Consider the following 17,065-nt stretch of genomic DNA (forward strand, 5'->3'; position numbering starts at 1 on the left):
AGCTAGGATATGAACGTTCAGCGGCTAACAAACTGTTATCAAGCTAACACTTCAACAGCACTTTTCATTTATTCGGTTAACATTACATTTGACACGAGCCACAAACCAGACAGCTCTCTGCCAGTAAATATATTCAGGTACCCACCATATGTTTGCTGTAAAGTAGGTTAGCAGGGAACAGATTGGGTATGTTCCTTCATTTCACCAGCGTATGTCAGAATGGTGAGCAAGCGGAAAACCTTTTCCATTTCTTTATAGAAAGTCAGTCCCCTATTGTGATCTGATATGAATGAAGTGTACCCATTCAAATCGAAATGAACTTTGATGACACTGATGTGAAAAGTTATAGGTCACAACTTTAAAAAAAAAATTATTGTTTGTCCTATCCAAATCTGCCACTTATTTGATTTACACTTTGTAGTTTGCCTGTTTGTTGGGAATATGTTGATACTAAGGTCATTTTGAAATAAAATCACATCAGGTTTATTAAGCACTGCAGAAGTCATTACTCCATCTTCCCTGAAACGTCCAGATTTTTGTTCAGTGTTATGATTATAGTGTAACCTGTAATAATAGAAAAGTTACCCAGTAGTTAAAAAATAACTATAGTATGTTATTTGTAAGTTCCCAAATTGTTACCCCCTTATCTCATAACTTCATATCTTGCTCCACTGCACCTACATATATGTATCAGTACGTACTGTACTGGCACACTGTTAATAAAAAAAGATTACATGGTAACTCCAGAGTAATTAAACTGTACATTGTGGGCTGTAATTGAAAGCATTACTAAAATGAATTATGTTTTCCAGTGAGACAAGGCAGGTGATGACTGACTAGTACTTAACTAATTAGCTAATATTCCTTTATAGGCGCATGCATCATCAACAACCCTAATTTGTTGTGAGGTGAATTGGTATGTCAGACAGGCTAGCTAGCAACATAGCTAGCTTATGTTTTGTTTTTTTGACAAATTTGTCATTACTTAGCTAGTCCAGTTAGGTGACATTGCCATCAAAGTTCTCCAGAAAAGTATAGGTAACTTCAGTTAGATACTGAGGTAAAATTAAGCTGGCTACCTGGAATGTTTTCTAAGCTTTCTAGGCTGAGGTAATTTTCCTTAAAATATAGGGTGACACTTGCACTCATTTATCCACTTAGCTTCTTGCAGCAATAGTATATTAATGTATAAATTATACAAACGAGTTGCAAAAAATATGTAGTACTTACACTTCAGTGCACTGTCATCTGTAATTGTGGCTTCCGTCATTACACTGTCAATGTGCTGTCATCAGTATGTGCTCTCTTGGCGGCTTAGTTGATGTGTCTTCCACTATGCAGAGTATTGTGGGTCAGAATAGCCAGAAAAGCATGCTGGCTTTGTATACTGCAAAATGCGAGCGGATGCAGTAGTACATCCTAGTATTTTTGGCATACTGCATTTGACATACTATGTACTGGGACATACTAATTCTTTTTCTTGCATACTAAACATTATGGGTATTGGAACGCACCCCTAGTATGGGGGTGTGCTGACTCCAAGTGTCTGGCCACAGCGTCTAAAAGGGTCAGACTTGCGTCCTCTACACTGTGTTTTGCCTTGTAGGCAAACTGGAGTGGATACAGTCTCTCTGCCACCATGCTGGAGAGGTGGTCACACACTACTCTCTCCAAACATTTTCACAGCACCAATGTCAGGGCAACTGGACTGTAGTCATTCAGGTCCTTAACATGTGTCATTTTTTAGGGATTGGGATTATGGTGGATTCCTTCCACTGGCATGGAACACAGCCTGAATCCGAAAGGCACTGAAACAGCTTGGTGAAGACCCCACTTAGCTGAGTGGAGCAGTCTTTGAGCACCCTGCCTCTGAGCCTGTCAAGGCCAGAGACTTTGTGTGGATTGACTCTGCTCAAAAGAGGTCACCAACTGTTCATCTATGGTGAGAGCTTGGTGGCATGGGCCGGGGCTTGGGAGGGTCCAATTGGTTGGTGTGTTGCAGCTGTTAAACAAGCTGAAGATGCTGTTAAGCTGCTCTGCAAAGTAGGTGGAGTCGGGGTATTCAATCACTGCAGGTTTGAGGGCTTTACCCATCATGATGTTTAACACCTGCTATGCCTCCTTTGCATTTCCAGATACTAGTTTCTGCTCCATCTTGTCATTGTAGTGGATCTCAGCCAACTTGGTCTTCCTTCTGAACTCTTTCTCCAATTCCTTCACCCTGGGCTTGTCTCCTGTAAAAAAAAAAAAAAAGCCTTTTTCTTTTGAACCAGGCAGATTTTTATGTCCTTGGTGACCCATTGTTTATTGTTTGGATGAAGAGTTAATTGTTTGGCAGGAGTGATAGTGTCCTCACAGTATGAAGAGGTCATTACATCGGTTAGTAAATTAAGATCACTACCACAATCATTAAAAAACAAATCCCAGTTAGTCATTTCAAAATACCCTATTAGTGTTTCAGTGGCCTCTATTCCAAACTTGGATGTTTTTTTGTCATAGGTACACCTCTTTTCAGTTGTGATCTGTACTTTGCTATTAACAAAAATGATGTTGTGGTCAGATTGACCTAGAGGAGGGCAGGGTTTTGAGATAAATGCATTAGGAATGTTGCCATAATTCTATGTTCTGCATTCTGGTGGGAGTTGTTACTGCTCCAGATTGGGTAAATGTGTGGTGATGTTGCATCTGTTAAAATCCCCCAGTAGAAATACAGGTTGTTCGCTAGTCCAATTGACAACTCTGTTATAACTGTCCGCCATGTGTTCAGCAGCTAGTGTGAAATCAGGCCCGGGTACAAACACTAAAATGACAGTTATCTGGGGTGACAGTGAACTGTCAAGGTAGTGCAGTCTAAAGGACACAGTCACCAATTCGCAGTGCTTACACCACTCAGTCTCTCTCATCATGAAGTTTGTTGCCAACTTATTGCTGATATCCATACAGAGTCCTCTCCCAATCGACTTCCATGTTTTCCTTGCGTTTGTGTCAAAGCGTATGATGTTAAACCCATCCAGATGAAAATCTGCTACATCCTAAGAGAGCAATGTCTCTGTAAACAGAAAAGACTGGTTTGCTGGTAGTCTGAGTCGAACCTCATGAGTGAGGAAAGCTGCTCTAATAAGAGGGAGGTAGAGAAAGAAGAAGGAAGAGCATGAATTATCATCCAGTCATACTGAGATAGGTTAGCTCTATCCCAGTTCCACGTCACACATTCTTAGGTATAGTGTCATGTTTACATGATGGTCAGTTAAGTCAGGTACTGCATTAAAGCAGTTTGTTCAAGGACATGTTTCCACGGGAATAAAATAGGGCAGGGTGACTTGGAGCACCAATGCTGCAAGAATCACCAGCATATTAAATTATATAAATCTATATGAGAATTTGCACATATACAGCTTGTATCAGTGAGGTTAGCCTTGCCACCAACCCCATGAAAATGTCGCATATGGAGCAGGGACTAAATTCTTGTCCACCACTGCAAAAAACATGGGTTCTATTTCCTGTCGTGCTGACTCCATCTTTCAACAAAAACCATTGTCAGTGTTCATGTGGGAAGCTGGTGAGGGATCAAACCCATGTTGCTAAGCGACCTGCACTGATTGGTTGAGGAAGCTTTCCTACTGGCGAAACTCCATACTAGAAGGTGAAATTTGGGAGAGGGGTGAAAAAAAATTCTGTCAAAAAATTGTCTTACCTCTAACTAAGCTGCTGCGTTATAATTTCATCCTGTGTATGGAGTAATATCAGGCGATTGTAAGCAGTTTCAATGGTACGACACAGATGGGGAAAGTTTCCAATGATGGACTTTCTCCTCTTCAATGCAGTTGCCTTTACTGTGTAAATGACAAGTGTATTGATTAGCTAGTAAGCCTTGAGAGAACGGTGACTTGCCTACAAATCTGTGGTTTTGAGCAGTGCTACAAAAGGAATATTTATAATGTACTGACAAGATGTTTGTATTGAAATAGCAAATGGAATTTTTAGCTGGGCAAATTCTTAATAATTGTCTTGTAACAACAAAATGATACACGTATTTTTAATTTTAGCCTGGACCTTTATATTTTGTTTTGGCGTGACATCTCAAGGATTTTTTAAAAATCTTTTGATATTTCCTTTGTATAGTGCAATTTATATGATTTTCTACCTTGTTTTCTAGGCTTTAACTTTGATGGACAGAATCTGTCTTATCCTTTGACTGGGGGTGGTTATTTGGCTTCTATTGACATTTAGGTCAAGCAATGAGACTTTTAGAGATGCTCTGATTTCCAGAAATGCTTGAACAGTATTCTGTAGTTCAGATTGATGCCCATACAAAATTAGAGGGGTGCCGGAAAATCATTGATCCGAGTCTGCTTGTAGATTACTGTTGTTTCCCTGGTTGCATGTTGTTTTTCTCCAATGTGGGCATCATGTTTATGCATGTCTCACATATGGCTTCAGCAGCCAGATGTGTCAGATGACTTTACACTTAATAGATGTGGGTGAGGCTTGGTAACATCAGTAAATGTACCAGTAAGGCTTTACCGCTGGCATTGTACTCTTGTTACAGTTGCTCCAGTGGTCCAAACCTGCTTGACAAAGGAAAGAACAGGGTTGTTACTGTACTTGTGCTGGAATATGTGTTACAGAGATTTGCATTTAGTGTACAGTGAGTGTGTGCAGAGGGAGAAACAGAGAGAGAAAGGAGGCAGGTTGTTGAGAGACAGAAGGGGAGTCAGTATTTTGATTAAACATTCATGAAGGCAGAGGAGGAGCCACTTACTGTCAGGTGTTAATTAAATAAAGGTCAGCCACTCAAATTTTGTTTATTGAAACAAGTTGTTTCCTAAACCACTGTACAGGAGTCTGCCCTTGTGTGAGTACACAGGATAACAGCTAAAGAATGTAAGTTGAAAATGATGAAATTGCCTCTAGTGAAGTTAGACAGAATACCTTAAAGAAATAGTTCAGTATTTTGGGAAATACAACAATTTTCTTTCTTACTGAGAGCTACATGAGAAGATCAATACCAGTCTTGTAACTGTCCTGTCTGATGAATAAGGCTACAGGTGGTTCACATAGCTTAGCATAAATGGGGAAACAACTAGCCTAACAAAAGGTCATGGGGGGTAAATGGACTGCATTTTTTTCTAGTGCTTTTCTAGTCTACTGACCGCTCAAAGCACTTTACAACACATGCACCCACATTCACACATTCATGGCAGCTTTTACAATGTTTCTGGACTGGAGGAGCTGGGAATCGAACCACCAACCATCTCGTAAGCAGACGACCTGCTCTACCTCTTGAGCCACTGCCATCCCAACAAAAAAGGTTAAGTTTTTACAGTTACAGTACGGATTAAACAAACAAGATATAACAAGTTAATTAGTGAACTTTTGTTTCCTTTGGGCAGATACAGGCTAGCTTTTTTTCCCTGTTTTAAGTCTTTGTGCTAAGCTAAGTTAGCCAGCTGCTGACCTTGGCTTCATATTTATAGACATTACAGATTAAAGTGGTATCAACCTCCTCATCTAATTCTTGCCAAGAAAGTGAATATATTGCCTAAAATGTCAAACTATTTCTTGAAAGTGCTCTAGCTAAATGGGCTTCATATAGGCTAGATCACTATCTGCTAAATGTATGCATGGAGGATTAAGCTAGCTAGAAGTATTTCAAAGTATTACGTTCTCTTCCCTTATATGCTACTTCTGTTACAGAGCTGAACTTAAAGAATGAATCAATCAAAGTCACTGTTGCACTAATATATAGCAAGCTACACTATTGTGTATGTGTGTGTGATAAAGGATTTCTTCACTGAAACCCATTTGCAAAATAGTTGTACTACTATGCATAATAATTATGTATTATGCAATAATTTAGTCTGGCTGAAGCACATCATTAAATAAATGAATTAAAATGTATTACACTGAGTAAATAATAGTACGTGAATAATATGTTATATATTAGTGAGCTACTAAAGCTCCTAGTTGCAATATTTCACTTCCCATTTATCATAGGACTAGGAGTGGTAAATTTTGTATTTGTTGTCATCTCTGAACACATACATAGTTAACAGAAACTTATTTGGAGTGATCAGCTATTCCCTATTTTGTGAATGAAGGCCAGGAGCTGATGCAGCATTGCCTCTCCTATTATAAGTGCTCTTTTTTTGAGTGTATCGAACTGATTCTTGATTAACAATTGTAATCAATCCCAGGCTTTTACCACCTCAAGTCCACTCAGTAGAAGCCAATCTAGAAGACTGAATATTTTTGAGCACATTCACCACATGCTGCCCGCTATCACAAACCCACGGCACTTAGTACCAATCACATGAAGGGTCATGAATGGCGAATAGTGACAATCAGCAAATGGACCCAGACTGAACCAACTAAAGAATGAACACGCTTTGAATCTTTCACCTCTTATGCTTTTGATTTTCCTCTTAAATTACCCCTTAAGTTTCTTGAACTCAAAAGAAGAAATAAAAAAAAATATATATATATATATTTTTTTTTTCCTCACTTTATGACAATATCACATCCTGTATGTGCTTGTTCCTACCAAACGTTCAAACCTATCACTTTATGTACATTTCTCCGTAATTCAGTCTGACATATTTCATATATTTTAACTTTTAAATCTTCGAGACGGTTGGTGTGTGTCACAACATGACTTTGTTAAAATAGACACACCAGTAGGTCGGGTCGAATTTAACAGAGCAGGGTACCAGTAACTGACTTGATATCTCTTATTTAAATCACAGGCGAGGATTTGCAGCTTCAAAGCATTTCATCCCTCAACTGATGTGACAGGTGGCACTTTTGGGCTCGCAATAAATCAAAAGGCAAACAGCACAGTAAGCTAATTATTCCTGGGTTTTAGGGATTGTATGCTCAGAGCTGCAGACCTACATACAGTCTTCCTGCATGCTCAAATATTTGCTTAGCGATCATGTTTGTTTGGATGTGTGGCCATTGATTTGCTGTGCAAACAAATTCCATGAGCAAGACCAAAATAGCACGTTCCACTTCACTGGCTGATTCACATTAAAGGAGGGGCTGAGGAAGAAGTGTTGACAGAAAATAACACCATATCTCAAAAGCCCAACAATGGTTACGGTGCTGAGGTAATGTTAAGCGCTAGGTCTCACTGGGCATGCAGAGAGGAGGGGCTACTTCACTGTAATAGCACCACTGATTAATATGGTAATGTGCTGTGTTCAGTGGCAGAGAGGTAGCTGTATTCATGGCCAGATTAACCCTTGAGGTGGCCCTGAGGCAAAAATGAGCTGTGGGCCCCTGTTGACCCTCCGTTCTTGCCAATCCGTGCACTGTGTATGCACCCAGACACCTCCAAGTGGTCATCAAGTACAGTACACACATCAGACTACACATAGAAGCTTATTTTTATTTTTGCCTAAAGCCCCAGAACCAACCAGTAATCTTATGCTGGAATTCTACCTGGTCCTAGGTCTGCTGTGTGTCAGTTAGTTTTTGGTAATTTAATTGAATCTATTTAGAAAACTTTGTCATTTGTAATCATTTCTTTGTTTGTTTTAGTTAATATTTAAGCCCCATAGCGACTAAGACTGCGCCTAGAGGTGAGGAAATAATACAGAACCTACCTCAAGGCCCTTATCATTCAAGTTGATATTTTGCTGCACTGGTACATGTTCCTAAACAAAAACATTGCAATTAATTAAATCAAAAACCACAACGAATGGTGTGGTGTTAGATGTCCGCTTTGACCGGTCAGTAATCTATCCTTAGTTGTATTCTAATACTCTCTGGAGTTGTCAGATAAAGTATTCTGTCCCTCTTGCTATTTAATTTGGAGGGGGGTGGGGGTGGGGTGGCTTCTGTCCTTCCTCTTGTAATATATAGATCGTTATTTATTTATGCAAAAAACACTCAACCCTAAACAATTGTCCCTCTACCATCTTCATTGTTTAATCTGAATGCAAATGCAGCCTATTTGACCATAAATGTGGACAAATGTGGGAAAATTTGTAGCTGAGGCCTGCTGACTGCCTCAGCAACCGCTATGCATACCAATTATGTTCTGGAAGAAGTCTCTGTCCCACAATCCCTCTCTCTCTCTCTCTCTCTCTCTCTCTCTCTCTCTCTCTCTCCCTCTCTTTCTCTCCCACTCTTTGTGTCTCTGTCTCTCACTCCACCCTTCTTGTCTTTGGTTTTGCAGTAGCTGTCGCATCGCTCTTAACATTGCACTCACATTTTTCTGAGGCATCACCAAGAGGGAAAGGTTGAAAATCACGTTAATAGTAACTGCAGGGCTGGGACAAAAGGCAAGGGGGGTATATTTATTCATTTATTTTATAGCTTATTAAGATTGGGTCTCAAGGACTTGCCAACATTTTCTTCACCCGCAGGCTCATGCACGCAATGTATGCCCTTGGCAGAAACCATGTCTGTGTTACAGTACAGTGTGTAACAGAACATGATACATTGACAAGCTATTTCATGAGACAATCAATTTCAACCTATGATACTGTGCTTTATACCACATGAGACGTTTGATAATACTAGCATGCATGACTTATTATATACTTCATTATGCACATGCAATCAGTACAAAACATCTATGCAGCTAATAAAATATAACATTTCAAACGGCAGCCTCTTAGAAATTGTACCTTTAGGCATGACAATAATGTTAATGAGCACCTGTTCAGCGTATATCTGTACCTTCTCATTTTGTTGTTAGCAGATTTAAAGGATTAATTGAATTTCTCCACATGTTGAAGCAGTGCACATGAGGCAATAAGAGCAACATTTGGCATCTTAAGAGTTTGAAGGCTGTTGTCTCATTTATAGCCTTTCCAAAATCAAAAACACAAGAGAAAAACGTGCCTGGCTCACTAGCTTAGTAACCTTCCTTAGCATTTACTAACTCATTACTATTTTGTCAGGTTATAGACCTGCTCCAGGATGCTACTCTATATCAGAGTGTAGGTTAATGCTTTTGTCCTGCTCTTTTTTGGATTTGGGGGAGTTTATACTCCAGCAACCAGCCAAACTTGTTATCTGGGATAGCATTAAAAATTGGTTTGTCCTTGAAACATCATGTAATTAAAATGATAAAGCACAAATTGCTCTGTTTTACTCCAAGTATGTAAACTAATCAGCCAAACAGAGAATCAAGTCTGATCTTACATTTTTCCTGATAATACAATCAATACTGACAAGCTCTGTACTGCATGCTATTTCTGTATTTACATGTCATCTGAAGGGCTCTTTAACTCAAAAGGTGAGAGAATGACATGAGAGTGAGTTACTATGGTTACGGGGACGCTCTGTGTCTCTGTCGCTCTGATACTTTCTTGGGCTTCCCAACAGGCAAACAGGTTTTTAGGTAACCTACTACTATTTTAGGCTACATAATGTTTTTATAAATATAATTTAAAATATGAAATAGCACTTCTGATAATCATTTCCTGTCCTGATCCACCCAATTATATACTGTTCTTGACGCATTCTTGGTTTTCATAGCACCTTCAATCTGACTAGACTAGACTCTAGAGTAGTGCAGATGGCTGTTTCTTGACTTAATCCAAGAGGTTAGGTAGTGTGGAAATGCAGGAAATTTCTTTTAAATTACATTTTTTTGGAAAATTGAAGTAAAATATGTGTAATAATCTGCAGTGTATATCAAAAATGCTACACAATAAACACACATTAGCAAAAACAAAAAGTCTTATGAAAAAGGTATTGGTTCATAAGGGCAAAGAGAGGTCGAGTGGGTCAACTGACCACAAATAATGCTCATTTTATTAAGAGCAAAAATAAGTAAAAATAAGTACTACCACCCCCAGGGAACAAATCTCACTCCAAACTGAAGTCAAAACTTGGCAGCCCTGATTATACCACCACTGTAATTCCACATATACATGCCACGTATGCCATGCGAGAACATAATGCTTGACAGGCCTAGCAACAGGTTTTAGGGGGGTTGGATTTAGCCAAAGGTCAGTTGCAGATGAAAGAGTAGCTGTCTTTACTTTTTGCACCCATAAAGCACCAAAATGACATATGCAGTAAGTACTATTTGGAAGTATTTCATAACTGGGCATCGTTCTAAATAAATGAATTTAAGATCCACATCAGTTGGAGCAAATACAGACAATAATCCCCCGATGTTCAACATCAGAGAAAACTGCCTTTACAGCTCACCTTTATGTAGTCCTCAGAGCTAAAAATGTGAAGCTATTTGACTTTCTCTCACTTCAATGAACAAACACTTGTTTGATGGGAGGGATCAAGTGCGCCTTGTGGGTAGAATCATCTCTTCAGCATCCCTATGAGATCTGAATGTTTGGATTATGGAAGAAGCACTAGGAATGCACAGTTGTACTGTTCAAAAGTGCTTTTGACTTTGACTGTTTAGCTTTTGTACATGTCAGGCTCCTTGTTGGCATGTGTGTCTGGATAAGTCCCCAGAGTGAATTATCGCACCTCACTTGTCTTAAGATGTGATGTGTGAAAATAAGTCAAGGCCAGCTAATTGATTTAGTTCATGTCTCTGGGGTTTCTTTATTAGAGAGCTTTTAATAATTTTATTTAGTGTCTGAGATGACAAGTAAATGTTATCCTTTATTTTCTAGTTTAAGAAGCACTGATGATGAAAACATAGACTTTATGGTTACACTGAGGTACAGTGGTATTCTTGTTCACAATAGATAGAGATGAGACCATTACAGGTGTTTCATAAAATCATTACTGTGGCAAGGAAACGGAGCAGATCCTTGCCACATATGTCCAGTAATTTTGAGGGTTTTTTTTCCCAGCAGCACAGTGTCAGAGTCAGGGCTCAGGTGGTACAGAGAGGTGCAATTCAACTAGACAATTACCGCAAAAACCTGACCAATGCTCTGTGGGCCTGTAAATGAATTTCCTCTATTATTTCACTCCTGGCAAGAATTTTTAATAACTGCAACTCAGGCTTTTTTTTTTGTTATCAAGGAATAGATTAGTTAAATGTCATGCAAAACGTAAATTAATTAATAAACAGCAGCTCTGGATATTATGCTCTTTGTATTAATCAGTTTTGCTGTGTTTAATGTGGTGCCCCATACAACTACCAGGCTCTGATTTCTTGTTTGGCCCTCTAAGCAGGGGAGGCATGTGATTGGCACAGTTTATTTTTTTACTGAGAGAAGTACGGTTGCACAAGAATGAATGACACAGTTATAATGGAATTGCGTTCACAAATATTCCAAGGTCTGAGTCAAATCTCTAACAATCACATGGAGTTAACACTGCACCTCGGCTATGTTGTAATATTATGAAGATGACAATTAAAGTTGCCATATGAACTTTAGAGACTGTCCTTTCAAGAAAAACTACACAACATGTCATGATATCAGTCACACAAAAACACCATATAGTTATGTTTGAGTGACAGATGCCATTTAGCGGCCGTAGTAATTATGACCTGGAGCAGTGGTGCAGTTCAGATGACATCTATATAAGTTGACAATTTTCCTCATTCAGAGGAGGTGGTGGGTTGGTTAATCCAACAGTGGACTTTGCCGCAGGAGAATACTGTTTGTTTCCTCTTTCCAACCGTGAGTCAGAACAGTCTTTTTAAAAATTGTAACTATGATCATCCTTTAACCCCCTAACCAACGCATTCTGTTGTTTAATTTGGAGGAGGATTTGTTGGAACATTACTTTTTATCCTCAGTGTGGTTATGTTGAATGACTTAGATCCATACCATAAAATAACAGTATGTAACAGTGTACCTATTCTGATTGATAGTAGGTGATAAGAGACAGAGAGCAGGGCAGGAAACTGGATCCAAATCAACCTACCATGGAGCCCCTTTAAGGTCTCTTTAACTCCCTGGACCCCGCATTCCCTTTGCATCGTTTCATATGCTGAAATAATGAAGGTACTGAAACTGGGTTTTATCAGAGGAACATTCTTCTAAGATAGGGCCTCAAGATCAGATCATAAAGCAGGATCTACCTTAAGGCTCTGATTATGTCAGTTGATATTGTGCTTTAGTGGTGCCGACTCCCAAACAAGTTTTAAATTAAATTAGCACAACCAACAGACACATGGTAAGTGTGGAGTCCAGAGGGTCCTGGGTTAATTTTTACTTTTTACCCAATTGGTAATCCAGCCTTGTGGGGGAGACACATGAGAGCAAGAGGAGAGGTAGACACGTGGCTGACAAGTTGAAGAAAGTTTGAGTAGCTGTAGTAAAACACTGTGGTTCTCTGTCACACATTTTTCTTGCTAATTTGGGTTTATTAGGTTTCATATTACTGCATATGTGGGTGTTTGAAAGTATTAAAGTCCATGATTTACTCAATTTGTAGCCAGGCTAGCGGCAATAGGGATGCTAATTTCCCATAGTGAGGAGTGTGTGTTTGAAGACAATACTGGATTCAAGGTCAGGTAGACCCCACGGTGACCAGGTGGGCTGCGTGGGTCCTCTGATTAAAACTTATGTTGAACCACTCAAAACCACCAATAACAAATTATACTTTTTCTTAAGAATGTTAATTTAATTTTATGTGAAAGACGTATTTGCAAGTGAAAAACGCCTACATTTAGGGTGTGTATTTAAATCGACTACTAACTGGTACCAGGAAGAGAGAGAGCATCACACCTGTACTGGCATCCGTGCATTGGCTACCAGTCAAATATAAGACTGAGTTTAAGGTTCTTTTATTTGTTTTTAAAGCTTTACATGACCTGGCGCCCCAGTACATCGCTGAGCTCCTCTGCCCCCTTTCCAACCCCAGATCTCTCAGATTCTCAGACCAGCTGTTGGCTGGGGTAAGGGAGATCACGCGCTTGCCGTAGCCGCCCCAGAACTTTGGCAAAGTTTACCTTTTGCAATTAAGTATTCCCCCACTGTAGACACTTTTAAGGCTAACCTTAAGGCTCACATGTTTTCTCGTGCCTTTGAGTTTATTTGTGTATGCATATGGGATAGTATTGTTATGACATCTCTACACCTTTTTTGCTGTTACCTTGTTAATGATTTTAATTTACTTTTGTTATTTTATTGGACAGCACTTTGGTCAACTCTGGTTGTTTTTAAATGTGCTTTATAGATAAACTTGATTTGATTTGATTTTTTTTTTTTATTTCTGATAGTATTTTACCTGTTTTAAAGGGCAAATACCCTGACTTCTGAGCCCATCACTCTAGTCTTCAGTTCATGGTGTCCTCAGACACAGAGAAGGAAGCTACACCACATTTTAACTGTATCCAAACACTAAGTGAGCGTGACATCTTAAGCCCGTCAGGAATACAGTATTACATTCAGAAAGCATCAGAATTTCTGCAGCCTCTAAGGTCACTCACTATTCTGTTCAGTATCACTTTCTACACAATCAATAGACCAAAAAGTTCAGAGTGCACAGAGAAACAAAAGAAACCAAAACCAAGAGCTTTACTCAAATCTATACAGCAAACACTCTCACAAGAGGGACTCAGAAAGACACAGACAAATCTGTCCCACTGCAATACATTCCGAGACATGGAAATGTAAAATGCCACGGGGGAAGTTGTCCTTCTCTTCCCCGACACAGACTCATCATTATGAAATAATGGAATTCTTGTGTACTGTTATTGTTTAGGGTTCTTTCAAATGCGACAGCGACTGTACTGTAATTAGAGCGTAAAGCTCGTAGGTCTGAACAATGTGAGTGATGTTTTCATGAGTTCTTTTGTAGCTCTTCATCTCCCTTAACTTTACCCCATCTATCAGAGCTTAAGAATTAATCAATGTATTTATAATGGCCTTCAAGCCCTGTGGCATCTCTCACGGCTATGCAACCAAATAGGATGCAAAGCTGTGATCCTCAAAGAATTTCCATCACAGGAATAATGCGGTCCCAGGGCACTGCTGCAAACGCTTGCCCCAAGCATTAGGCACAGATAATTTAAACACATAAGCAGGTTCTTAGCGCACCTTAATCAATGCCAACGGTGTCTTTTAGTTGGGAGGGAGGGGAAGGCAATAAAGAGATAACACTGGTATAACCTGGGGACTTGCTGCAGAAGAAATATGGAGCGCTGAAGCCCTCTGGGTAATGAGAAACAAAACTCCTGACAAAGACTTCTCCTCCCGGAGTTTCTGCACCACAGCAAAGTCACATAATGAGCAAGATCACACCGCATACATTCGATGAATTCTTATGAGTACAGGAGCAGCTTACCAGAGTGCCGTTTGACACAAAAATAAACAGTGCAATAAAGTTAACATGAGCATTCTCCAAATCAGTGTGCGGCACATGATGTTTGAAAATAGCTATTTCGGAGCAGACATGTCAGTGCAAATATTGGCAATCCTTTCAAAATCCCATTGCACTGAAATGTTTTATGATATTGTCAAAAATAAAAGACATAAAAGGTCAAACAAAGCAGACAAGTGAAATTCCATATTACAGTGTGTAATAAAATAGGCCAACAAGCATAATTCAAAGACCCTATTTTTAAAAAAAAGTGGAATTCTTCAATGTAGCACTTCCTGCTGTAACCAGGCATCCACATCAACAGCCCCTTCCCCCATCTCCCATGAAACTGATATATGAAACCATTTCCCCAAAACCAAACATGCCCGAAAACATTATTAGTGCCATTTCCTCTTCCGTATTAAAGCAGATCGGAGAGAGCCTTTCCCGGTGATGAAGTGCCTTCCTCTTTAGGTCTCTCTCACATCACAGAGGAAATGTGTGAGATTTATCAGTGTTGGCCCTCTCAGGAGCTTTCTCTGTGGCAGAGGAGCTCTTGGAGGATGCTGTTGTGCTGCTCTTTCTCAGGGAGCAGGTGTACTTTTGCCACAAAGGGGCTTTGAATTATATCTTTGATAGCATTGTCAAAAACACAAAATGAGAGATGGATAACTAGAAAACAGCAGAGGTGTGTGTGTGTGTGTGTGTATGTGTGTATAAATAGCATGCAGAAAGCTGCACCTACAGCTAAAAACACAACAAAAGATGTATCGATATTAAACTCATGGCTCCATCCATGCGCAGCTTGTTTTGAAAATTACCTAATTTAAAGGCTTTTTGGTATTATTCATTCATTATACATGTTTTTGCCTCACAGCTCGTTCTCCCTTGACCTTTGTGAGTCTTCTGTTTGTAATGCTGCCCTTGCATGTACTAGACCAATCTGTGCACCTTTTTCTGTGCCTTAATGATGACCATGAGGTCATAGCCTTTACCCACTGCAAGTAATTAGGCTAGCAGGCAATTATATAGGGACCTGTGCACTTATAGGACAACAGACAGAACTTTAGTTTGAGCTACAGAGGCTTTGCAGTTGCAACACAGATGTCCTAGCAACCACTTAATCTAGAGAAGGTGGTGGGTCCATTCAGGAAAGTTAGAGGTAATAGTAAGCAGATAAGGCAGGTGTGTTCCAGAATCGATTACTGTGACACAAGCAACCATCTGTTATCTTTCTGAGCCCCTACTCTACTCCAATTCAATTCAGTTTGAGCAGCAGCAGCAGTCTTTGGATTTTCAAATTCGCTAACTTTACAAACAATCAGCCAATTTATGATGCATCTACCAGCCAATCACCAAATATGATCAGATACCGTAAGTTGGCTAGTAATTAGTTCATCCATCCCACAGTTTCAGGGTCACAAGGGGCTGCAATCTGTCCCAGCATGCAGTGAGCAAGAGGCAGGCCTGGACAGATCTCCAGTCTATTACAGGACTAACACACATACCGACAGAAAAACACATTTACACTCCAGTTCACACCTAAAGGCAATTTAGAGTTTCCAATTCACCTAACTGGCATGTCTTTGGACAATGGAAAGGAACTGGACTGCAACTCACATAAAAAAGAGCTGTGAGGCAACCACTGAACTACCATACAGCCCTATTTGGTACACCTGTTTCGGATGTTATCAGCCCATTAAATGGCAGTTGTTATCAATTGTTTTAACTACCATGATAATGCTTCAGATAGGGCAGACTGCACCTACTGGTAGCTGCATCAACCCAGTGGAATAGGACTGTAATATGCCGCTACGTTACATTACACTATGCACTATGCTATTACAAAATAATTATGTTTTATAGTGTGACAACACTGTGGTCAAGATCTGGTTAGGTTTAGGCACAGAAATCATTTGCATAAGGTTAGGAAACAGATCATGGTTTGGGTTAAAATGATCACTTGAAACGAGTTTAACGTGGAAAACGTTGGTAATGAATGCAGTAAAATGCGATACAAAGTCCCGGCCTTATGATAAAAATGTTGAAATTGAAATGGGAAGCAAGCAGTGGTCTCAAACAGTTGTCTATTGCTGCTTTTGCAACTTTTTTGACATCTAATTCACTATATAGCCATCCACCCAAACCCGCCTCCTCCTCCTAAAGGCATGGATACGGCGCAACACATCTGCTGCATCAGAGCGAGTCCATTCTAATTAACTGAATCTGCTACAGTGACCATTGATGTCGCGCTCACCCGTGTGGGCATCATGCTGCTCATCTCTATTTTTACACGGCTGGTCTATTTTTTTTTTCTCTATGCACGGCTACACAGTCCTCCAACAGGTAAAAACTACATAGAACTGTGTAAAAAAACAACTACAGTCTTTGTGTAGGAAGTGGGAGCTTTAACTTACCCATTTTCCAAAGTATCCTTAGTGAAATCTCCTAAGAAAACCATCATGCACTGCGCGGCCAGATCTCCCGCTCTCCATAGAAAATGAATAGGATCCATCGCCTTGACATCCATCAACGGATCCAGTGTGTCTGCACTTTAAGAAGGTGAGCTTATATTGACGTCATATGAACTACATCACTTCTCTGGGTCATAAATACTACTACTAGATGGTGTCTGTAACTCAAAGGTAACCTCCAGCTTACCAATAGATTATAACAGCCTACTGAGCCAATTAGGAGGAAGAGTAGGGCCATACTACTTTAAATCTATGGGTCCCAATGACAACTAATAATGTCCATTTAATGGACTGATAACATCCGAGGCAGGTGATTTGGTACATAAAGTCTAAATAGGTGAATGTGATGTTATCTTAAATTAATTATACTTTCTTAATCATCATTTATAATCCAA

At 39.7% G+C, this 17,065-nt stretch overlaps 1 long non-coding RNA gene across 1 annotated transcript in view; it reads right to left on the reverse strand.

Moving 5' to 3' along the window:
* LOC122991856 overlaps positions 1 to 16,754 on the reverse strand; it is a 106,096-nt gene extending 89,342 nt beyond the window's left edge. The window contains exons 1-2 of the long non-coding RNA XR_006405932.1: positions 16,721 to 16,754; positions 15,619 to 15,624 (exon numbers count right to left, since the gene is read on the reverse strand). This is a non-coding gene — a long non-coding RNA (uncharacterized LOC122991856). The remainder of the gene's footprint in view (positions 1 to 15,618; positions 15,625 to 16,720) is intronic.
* Between the last annotated feature and the right edge of the window lie 311 nt (positions 16,755 to 17,065).

The sequence above is a fragment of the Thunnus albacares genome, chromosome 1 (assembly GCF_914725855.1).
Source record: "Thunnus albacares chromosome 1, fThuAlb1.1, whole genome shotgun sequence".
NCBI classification, from domain to species: domain Eukaryota; kingdom Metazoa; phylum Chordata; class Actinopteri; order Scombriformes; family Scombridae; genus Thunnus; species Thunnus albacares.